This window comes from Suncus etruscus, chromosome 5, assembly GCF_024139225.1.
Source record: "Suncus etruscus isolate mSunEtr1 chromosome 5, mSunEtr1.pri.cur, whole genome shotgun sequence".
NCBI lineage: Eukaryota > Metazoa > Chordata > Mammalia > Eulipotyphla > Soricidae > Suncus > Suncus etruscus.
Genome location: NC_064852.1, coordinates 119,411,289 through 119,420,905, shown reverse-complemented (window position 1 = coordinate 119,420,905; position 9,617 = coordinate 119,411,289). Strand labels below are relative to the sequence as shown.

Genomic DNA, 9,617 nt, shown 5'->3' with positions numbered 1-9,617 from the left:
ACCTCTCCCCAGTGTACTCACATCTTTCCCTAAAGTTTCCCAGTGTTTTACCATTTCAATCTCATTCCTTTCCCACCGACTCAGCTATGTGGATCAGTTGTCATAATGTGTTGCCTTTGGCCCTCTAAAAACAAGAGAGGACAAAGAGTGACCATGTTCAAACAGGGCCAGCTCCATAGACTCAATCTTTTTCTCAAAAGAGATGTAGCCTGAGCCGTGAATGATCATGGCTGCATAGGCCCAGGCAGCACAAAGCTGGCCAAGCCCCCACCCTGCTGAAGCCATGATTGCTGCTTCCAATTTCCAGAATCACCCTTTCCCAGTGGCCCTGCTTCATCACTGACCCTCTATGATTCCCTTTGGGGAATTGATCTAACCACACACTTCAGGTATGCCATTTTGGGAACTGATATCACTAAGGCTTTTTTAAACAGGTGCAGACACCCTTTTTTCAGATATTCCTTTTTTCTGGGAGGCCTGGTAGCTGAGTACATGTCCCTAAAAGTCATAATATTAGTAATAGTGCTTTTAATTTCAGAACAACTTCATTTGTTTATTCTGCCATTCCTAAAGAAACATGCAAATTTAATAGAATGAGCTAGCCTAACAATAAGAGCTTGCTAAACTTTTATTAATGACTTCATCAGAGATATAATTTTTATAAATATGTTTGCTATTGAGCTTTTTATTTTTTATTCCTTTCTTTACTTTTCTTCCCTTTCCTTCCATTTTATTTATTTTCTTTCTATTTTTTTTACAATAACTTTGCTTTCACTTATCTGGAAACAAATGTATTATTATCAACTATGTCAATTATGTCACGCATTTTTTAAAAAGAAATAAAAAATTTTAAATTAAAAAATAGGAGAGGACTTAAGTTTAAAAACATTGGTGTAAATCTACAGAAGAGTACTCATTTCCTAAAAGTGCTATAATTTTCCTTTTTTTTTTTTTTTTTTTTTTTTTGGTTTTTGGGCCACACCCTGTGACGCTCAGGGGTTACTCCTGGCTATGCGCTCAGAAGTTGCTCCTGGCTTCTTGGGGGACCATATGGGACGCCGGGGGATCGAACCGCGGTCCATCCTAGGCTAGCGCAGGCAAGGCAGGCACCTTACCTCCAGCGCCACCGTCCGGCCCCTGCTATAATTTTCCAAACCTACTTGTCTTTTAATAGTATTATTTTAAATGTATTAAAACTTCATTCCTTAAGCACTATCCTTCCAAATAATAGAGAATCCCACCACCCACCCTCTATCTGTGCTGTAGCCAAACTTCCTGTCTCTGTCTTTGTCTGTTCCTCTATCGTTGTCTGTCTCTATTATCTATCTATCTATCTATCTATCTATCTATCTATCTATCTATCTATCTATCTATCTATCTATCTATCATCTATCTATCCCTGCATTGTTGGGAAGGTAGGAAAATTGAGTGTCTGTGACACACCGCCCCCCATAGTGGTGGTCTTAGATCTTGATATGCTTAGAAGCTACTTTGCTGCATTCTTGTCATCATTGAAGCTAACTGAAGATGAGACTCTGGCCAATTAGAATGAACTTCTAGGGAAACTTTTATTTCTATGGTATGGTAACTTAGGATATCCATACACATTTTTCAATTTCTAGATAAAAACTATCTTTTATAATTTGTAATATACCCAAGAAATGCAGAACATATATTTCTAAGACCTGGCCATGTACCACCTTTCTCCACTTCAAGTCCATTAACTACAAAGAGAGCTAAATACCTCCCAGTGTTTGTTTTATTGTATGGATTTTTTTATACTACTTTTTCCTCCATCATGCCTAGAGGTACTGCAATACCAAGTCAATGTGTGGAGTGAACTGAACAACTTCCTATTTCATCACCCTTCTCCAAAAATTCATTTAATGTATAATCCCCGGATAGAGGACACCTCAGATATTAAACTGACAAGAACATATACTATCCTTTATCTTAGCTAAAATGCCAAGAAGTGATCATTTATTTTTTGTTTTGGAAGTAAAAATAAGTTCTATTGGAGTTTCTAAGGAAGGAGAGGAAGAGGGTAAAAAAATAGAGAGAGTGACATGTCCAAGAGAGCATCAGTGTACATCTTAGAGTGAAAGTAGGAACACATAAAAGGATGCATCTCAAGATGGGGATACGCATGTGTGTGTAAGGGTTCCATAGGCCTGGGATGGAAACATACATGTATTTCATATGACTTTTTAAAATGTATATTCTACTTTTCTCTGAATATATTGAGGAACTTCACAGGAATGTACAAAGACAGTAGGATAAATTGACCTAGAAATATTTAAAGAACAAAAAAGAGAAACCAAGAAAAAGGCAAAATATGAAGCCAGACTGAGATTACTGCCTTTAGGGTCCCATGAAGTTTTGGTCATTTGTTTCAGGGAAACATAGTCATTTTTTCTGACATTCAGATAAGGGCTGTTGAAGGAGATGGTTGTAACCTTCCTATATGCAAGAGCACCAGAATTAGGAGTATTTGCCACACGAGGATGAATTCCTCTTGGTATTGAGGACCACTATAGATATTATACTTTTACATATTCCTCTCTATATTAAGAACAGGACTTTACAATAGAACCCTTTCAATAAATTAATAAATTAGAGCACCTAGGTAATAACCTTTTCTGATTCAATAGTTCGTTAGAAGGAGCAGAATTCAGAGAGTTCCTCTGGGGCATGAAATACACTGAAACACCAAGATGGGGTCACACAATCTCTTCTCTAGGGAGAGAAAAGCTGAAGATTTTGATTCAAAATGAATGAGTACACAGTTTGATTTAGAAAAAAAATGGTAGGGCACGTCTGTGAGTTTTCCAGAGGCAGCACCAGGGGTTCCTGGATACAAAGTGTGAACATCCTATGGTGGTACCTCGGTGCTCAGTCACACGAGGCACCATACTCTGCTTGAAGCATGAGAATGGCCAGATAAAACTCTTTAACATACCCTTTATCTCTAGATTATGCCTTCTTTTAGGACCTGAAGCACAGGACCAGCCAGATCACCGAAGCAACAACCAAGACCTACAGATTTTTACCACAGGGCCTTTCAACCAAACTAACATGCCCTTGCTTAGCCTCTCTTCTCATTACTTCGTATTTTTGTTGTTTTTGGTGTTTGATTGTTGGTTTGGTTTGTTTTGTCTTGTTTTTCCTATTCTCTCTTCTTGTTTCCCTCTTCTTCCACCTTCACCTCCTCACTATCATCAACTCAATTTATGTCAAATAAAAACCACATGGTTACCTCCTCTATAGGAAAGGAAAGCTGACATATAGGGTGCTGTGGATAAAACTGAAAAGGGTAAACACCTATATAGATAGACCTCACTAACATAATGGTCAGTACTAGAGACACAAAACCTATACATACTCAAAAGTTGATCTATTAGTTTCCTTTCCTTACAAGTACTATACTTAGTACACAGCGCACCTCTTGCACTCCATACCTCTCTACATTAATATACACCTAAGCTAATTTCTATATATTTATATGTGTGCAGGATCACACAGAGATAGGAATCCCCCTTAAGGGAGAAACCTAAACCACAAACAACTCATACCTATACCATATATAACCCCTCCCATATACTATACCCTCTCCCTCCTCCAGAAATCCATCTATTCCTTCACCCCTCAATCCCACCCTCGATATCCCCACCACACTATAACTCTTCACCCTCAGCTCTTAATCCATTAGGCACCAAGAAAGACCTCCTACCACAATGAGCCAGTACCCACTACCCAAGTGAAGAGACACCCACTCAAGCTCTCACCTCGTTCCCAGCAAGAAAATACAACCAACACCCTGACAGACTCATGCAGTGTGACCCTCCTAATTACCTCTCCCTAATGTGGACTGTGGCTTGATACTGGAACTAGCTCCAAAGGACCCCCACTGCAAGAACTCTATCCAAGACCTCCCTGCCTGGACCCCTGCCTGGATTTTCACAAGGAAATCTCAAAAGACAAGGGGGAACCCTATTCTTTCATCATAAGTATAGACCTATATAACACTACCTCTTATCCTGTTTCTCCCCAAATGTAAAGTGATCTCCTATATCACTTTCTCCCCTTTTTCTTTTTTTCTTTCTTTTTTTATTCTTGTTAGTTTCTTTTGTTTGTTTGTTTTGTCTTGTTTTAGTTTTTTTTTTATTTGATTTGATTTGTTTTTGCTTCTTTTGGGTCACTCCTGGTGGCACTCGGAGGTGCTCCTGGTTCTATGCTTGGAGAACATCCCCGGTGGGCACAGGGGACCATATGGGATGCCGGGTTCTGAGCCACCGCCCTTCTACAGGAAGGACAGACGCCTGGTCTCCATACTATCTCTCCTGGCCCTACTTCATCCCTTTAATTACATCTTTTATTTAATCTTCTTTTTTTTTTTTAAAGAAACGTTTTTTTCCTTTAGATATGTATGAGTATATATATATTCTTAGTTTTTGTCGGGAGTCTGTTTTCTTTTCTCTCCACCCCCCAAATCCACCAGCAATATAATGCAGCACCACTTCCTCCTGCAAAGACATATTAAACAAAAGGGAAATTGTATGTATGAAAACAAGCTCTTATCTACCAGGGATAAGAACTCATACTTGTTTACAACACAGGGACATCTCCCACCCTGAATGGATGTCATGTGGAAACAACTTAGGCTCCAGGGAACTAGACACTGACCTTTCAGCCTTAACTCCTGGATCCCAGACATAGAAACGACAGAGATCTCCATAACAGCTCCAGAAACCAAATCCCCTCCAGGGCATTTACTATGCTGCTCTGACACCAACATGCGCCACTTCTAAATGGATAACCTGACAATGAGGAAATGGGAACAACTTAAACTAAGAGCAAGTTGTCCTTCCTCATCAGCTATCGATAAGACAAAATCAAAAGACATGTCAACCTTTGATCTGTGCAAAAGCCAAGATCGCTATATACAGACGACTGGTTGTTCAACTAAGACTGGACAGTACGCATCCAAGGACCACCACCACCAACAACAACAACAAAAAGCTCTAGCCTAGCTTTTGGTCTACGATCTGTTCAACAAACAAGAGCTCCAGTTCCAGAAGTCTGACTGAGACAACCGCAACTGAACGGGTCTTCTGGAAACATAACGAAAGACTTTATTCCAGGCTCCATTCTAGGAGCAACATAACGACCAAGAACACCAACTACAGAAGATGGATTAAAGCGACACTGAAGAAGCCTAACTGCTAGAACCACAAAGAAAGACTTCATAAGCTCCATTCCCTGAGCTGCACAGCCACCAAGATCTCTAGATACAGAGGTCTGATTTTACCATCCAAGACAAAGCAGAAGTCTTCCACACACCACGAAAGCAATAAGGGGGAGAGTAAATGATCATGCAAGGAGTCTAGAGTTAATCCCATGACAGTATACTTCAGGGGTGGAGAAACCCTGTATCTCCTAGGTCAAGGGAATTCCCTCTACAGTATCCCCAATAGTTACTGTGCCTATGCAGAGGGAGAAAGAAAAGGAAAAAAAAAGCACAAACAATTATTTTCCACATGTTTATTTATTGATTGATCGATATTTGACGTCTTTATTTTGGTGTGGAGATTAAGGTTGATGTCTCCAATATTATTTTATTTTATTTTGTCTTGTCTTTCTCTTTCTTTTTGCACTCGAGCATGATTTGATTTCAGAACCGAGACTATTGTGTGGTGCCTGTCTTTATTGCTGTAGTGCTCACTGGTTATTTAATTCGATATTTCTTTCTGTATTGTTGTGGTGTTTCAATTACCTTTTTAAAATCTTCTCTCAAACTGAGGTCGGAAGCCTCTAGCAGTGGTCCTCAAACTATGGCCCTCGGGCCACATATTGTATTTGTATCTGTTTTGTTTCTTCATTGCAAAATAAGATATATGCAGTGTGCATAAGAATTCGTTCATAAGTTTTGTTTTTACTATAGTCAGACCCTCCAATTGTCTGAGGGACAGTGAACTGGCCCCCTGTTTAAAAAATTTGAGGACCCCTGCTAGAGGGACTCCGCCCATTTTCAGCGTATTTGACTTCTGACTTCTTTTTTATTTTTTTCCTCTTATTTTGTACCCCAATCTATTGCTTTTCTCTCTTTCAAACAAAACCACATACCTCGATTTATCTAGCTCTGCCTCTTAAATAGAGGGGGAAACAAGGGAGGGTTCCAGGACCAAACAGATATGTGATCACTAATAGTAAGCCAGACAAAGAGGGGTCCACCTACTCTAGCAGCCTGGGGGGGTGATGGTGGGGTATATGGGTTGTAGAAAGGAAACTGGAATGGGGGATGGACATATTTGGTAATGGGTATTCCCCTGATTCAATGTTAATATGTACCTAAAATACTACTGTGAAAGATATGTAAGCCATTATGGAAAAAAATTTGTGTTTTTAATCAGAAACTTTCTTTGACTTACATGTATTATTATTATATCAATTATATTATATGTTATGTTATGTTACTATATTATGTTATGTTAGTTTACCTCATTATGTTAATCAATTTTGTCTCTTGAATAAATTCTTACAATAAAAATAATGGTAGGAACTGGGATTTAGAATACTGTTAATGAGAGTGCTTCATGCATGCAACCTTCTAGTATCACACCTTTTTCTTTGAGAAAGTTTCTGTTCATCTCTTTTCCTCATTTTTGATGGGGTATAATTTTTCCTTAAGTTTTACAAATTATTTGCATTTCTTAGATATTTTTCAGGTTAGTGGCAGGCAGGCATTTTCTTTCGATATGTGGTCCTCATTTCTTTCGCATGCAGTAGCTTCTTAGTTTAATGTAGTCCCATTTGTTTATCTTTAGTCCTATTTGCTTGGAAAATAGCATTGAATTATTTTAAGATACTTTTTAGATACTACTTATAGTAGGAACACATTCCCTGTTAATTGATCAGAAATATTTAATACTGTCAAAATGGCATTTTCATCCAAAATACTCTAGGATTCAACACAGTCATCAGAAAAATACCATGACATTTTTTAAGCACAACTTGTCAGTTCCTCTCATTCTATTTTTCTTTATAACACTGTGATTTACAGGACCGGAGAGTTGGCATGCAGGTAAGGCATTTGCCTTGCATGCAGAAGGTTGGTGGTTCAAATCCCGGCATCCCATATGGTCGTCTGAGCCTGCCAGGAGTGATTTCTGAGTGTAGAGCCAGGAGTAATGCCTGAGTACTGCTGGGTGTGACCCAAAAACCAAAAATTAATAAAATAAAATTCCTGGTCTCATAATAAAATGAGCATTAAAAAAAAAACACTGTGATTTACTAAGTTGTTCATGATGGAGTTATTTCAGGAATTCGATGGTCCAATACCAATCCCAGCACCTTGTGACTTTCCTTCAACCATTGTCTTCAGTTTTTTACGTAACATCTCAAGCCTGTCCTCTTACCAAGAACAAGGAAATTTACTTCATATTACTTCTTACAACACAAAAGAATATGCGATTATTAAAACATAAATTAATATAAGTTAATTTGTGATAATTTTTAGGTCTCATAAAGCTATTACTAAAGTCATTATCTGAAGATTTACAGGGCTGGTTGGTGCTAGCTGAACTTTCTGTGTTATTGTTTTTTTCACTCATTAAGTTTTATGATATAACTAACTTTCCTATTATATTTGTTGCAGTCTTACTGGGCTGACACAAGGATGAAATTTGGAGGTGCCATGGCTGTATGCTCTAGGAGCTAGAAAGCTCAAAAGATTTGATGACTTGGTAACTTGATAAGTTTCAGTTGTTGAGCAGTGTTGTTTCTATGTCAGAGGGTGTCATGTCAGACAAAAAGAGAAATCTGCTCACCCCCATTCCAAGAAGGCTTAAGGTTTCCAGCTCAGACTGGTCTACCTGGAAAGATTCGGAGACATCACATTCTTTTCTATATTAATTGTGGAACTGGGCAATTTCTTTATTACTCATAACATTAAAAAAGATATAGATTAAATACTAGTGAAATTTGTATAGAATAATAAACACTTCCCAAATAGCTAAATTAATTTCCAGAAAAATGAAGATGGGAGACTTATTTTTCTCAACTTTTAAATTACACTATAAAGCTATAATAATGAAGACTGTGTGGTATTGGAATAATGATAAACTTTTTTTTTTTTTTTGCTTTTTGGGCCACACCCTGTGATGCTCAGGGGTTACTCCTGGCTCTTCGCTCAGAAATTGCTCCTGGATTGGGGGACCATATGGGATGCTGGGGGATGAATCGTGGTTTGTACTAGGTCAGTTGCGTGCAAGGCAAATGCCCTACCACTGTGCCACCACTCAGGCCCCATAAATAATAATAAACTTTCTGACCTATGGAATAGAATTGAGAGCCAAGAGACATACCAGCAGGTATATGAATAGATAATCTTTGATAAAGGAAAAAAAGGATAAAGTAGAGCTTTATACTCTAAGAAGTATAAAAGAAAATTTCAACAAATGGTGTTGAGAAAACTCATCAAATACATGCAAAGTAATTGAACTCAACTAAAACTTAAAAGCCTAGATATCATATCTGAGTCCATAAGCTATATGGATAGTATGATTGTAAAACAAGGCAGTCTGATTTTAAAAACTAACTTTAACATAACTGAAGGGCCTTAGCGATGTGTAGAGGGTTAAGTGCTTGCCTTGCATAGAGCTGATCCTCGTTTGATCACCAGCAACAAATACGGTCCCTGGAACACCACCAGGAGTGATACCTGAGCACAGTGCTCAGAGCCCTGAGTGTAGTCAGGTATGGTCCAAGCTCCAATCTCCTAAATCTAATCAAATCAAATAAAAACTTATAAAAGAGATCAGAAAATAATGTATCTTTCAGTTTTTGCCATTTGAATCTGCTTTACTTATGCCTCATTACTCTTCTGGATTAAATGTTGGGTAGAGAGAATTTTTGTTTGTTTTTTTCTGTACCCAGTTTTGTTAAGGGATCACTCCTGGCCTTACATTCAGAAATCACTCCTACCAAGTCCAGGATGGGGCATCTGAGATGCTAGAGATTTAACCCAGTTACATGCCTTCTCTGCTGAACCATCCCTTTGATCCCAGAGAGGATTTACCATCTAAGGACCTAGAATAAAACCCACAGATATCATCAATGAGAAATCAGGTGAGGTTCTCATTTTTCAAGCTTAGCCTTTTCCAATCTGTAGACTCCAAATATCTACTTATATACATTCATACATACAAACATGCCCCTAACACACACTCACATTCAGACACTCACACTCTGAAACTTTACTGATTGCCATTCCAAGCACACACTGGAAGCCTGATTTGCCACATTTTCTCCAGTTCCATGTACTTTACCTTTTCTTCCCTTAGCAAGTCCAGTTGTCCCTTATGCTACCACTTAAATGGCACTTCCTGACAGAAGTTTTTCTCTCTGTACCCTGAACTGGTTACTTCCCTTTACAACAGCTTTCACAACACTTCCACTCAAAGCCAGGCACAAAAGCGATGAATTGCTATAACTTCCAAAAGAAAATATGTGAAAAGTTTCCTGATCAACTGAAGCATCAGATACACTTTCAACGGCCTGACATCAAGTACACAGGCTGAGACAGATACAGAAAACAGAAGAGATTAGATTAGAAAGCT

General features: G+C 38.4%; 1 non-coding gene across 1 annotated transcript; it reads right to left on the bottom strand.

Moving 5' to 3' along the window:
* Positions 1-1,786: 1,786 nt before the first annotated feature.
* On the bottom strand, positions 1,787-1,977 carry LOC126010338 (U2 spliceosomal RNA). The gene has a single exon (XR_007496410.1). It is a non-coding gene; the product is annotated as a U2 spliceosomal RNA (small nuclear RNA).
* Positions 1,978-9,617: the final 7,640 nt, after the last annotated feature.